The 996-nt window shown below is 43.2% G+C and overlaps 1 pseudogene; it reads left to right on the forward strand.

Annotated features, from left to right (window-relative positions):
- The window catches only part of LOC119588166, a 947-nt pseudogene extending 546 nt beyond the window's left edge, over positions 1 to 401 (forward strand).
- The last annotated feature ends 595 nt before the right edge of the window (positions 402 to 996 follow it).

Consider the following 996-nt stretch of genomic DNA (forward strand, 5'->3'; position numbering starts at 1 on the left):
TGACGAGTGCGACGACACCCCGAAGAAGTGCAGCGACAAGGGAAAGGGCGTGTGCATCAGCCGCAGGCAGTCCTGCGCTGGCAACACGGAGGACTCCGACTGCAAAGGCAGCGACCAACTTGCTGCAAAGAAGTACCAGTGCAGCAACACCCCGAGGGATGCGTGAGAGAAACAACGGCATCTGCATCAACAGAATGGACAACTGCGCTGGCAAGACGCAGAATAATCTCTGCGAAAACGAGCACTGCACTTGCTGCAAGAAGGACGAGTGCAGCAAAACGACATCGAAGTGCTCCAGCAAGAGAGGCAAATGCATCAACATCATGGACTTACTGTGACGGGAAGACGGACAGCGACCTCGCGACAGCAAGAACTGCACGTGCTGCTACTCTTCCAAATGAGTCAGATCCTTCCGTCCCCCTCTGTTTTCCCCTTCTTTCTCCTTTGTCAACACTCACGATTCTGCTTTTCATTTCACTGAATGCACTGGAGCGAAAGGGTCCTTGCAGTGATCAGTATTGTGTTTGTTGCAATCAACATGAGTGCTTTACTATGTTGCAAAGGTGTTTTGAATACGACCAGTTTATGTCAATGTAGTGGTTGCTTGTAACCGCAAGGGCTACACAAACCTGCAACAAAGAGCACTGAATATCTCCTTTTCATGCCCTCTCCTTTCTACGAGTATTAAAGAATGTTTTAGCAATTCTATTGTTTCCAGAACCCAAAAATTCCTAGATTGAAGTTGCGTTTAAAACACAAAAAACATAATGTCTTTGCCTTTTAGACATTACATAAAATGGGCGAATGCACTAATGAGTGTGCCAAAAAATGAAACAGTGTCTGGAGAAATATACAATGAAGAAAAGAGAATTCTACTCACTGAAATTGCAAACAAAAATTTAGTAATTTATTTAACATATTAAGAATATTGTATATCTATTCTCATGAGAACATATTGAAAGAATTTAAAGGATATTCCTTTTTCATAATCTATGA

This window comes from Penaeus monodon, chromosome 23 (assembly GCF_015228065.2).
Source record: "Penaeus monodon isolate SGIC_2016 chromosome 23, NSTDA_Pmon_1, whole genome shotgun sequence".
Lineage (NCBI taxonomy): Eukaryota > Metazoa > Arthropoda > Malacostraca > Decapoda > Penaeidae > Penaeus > Penaeus monodon.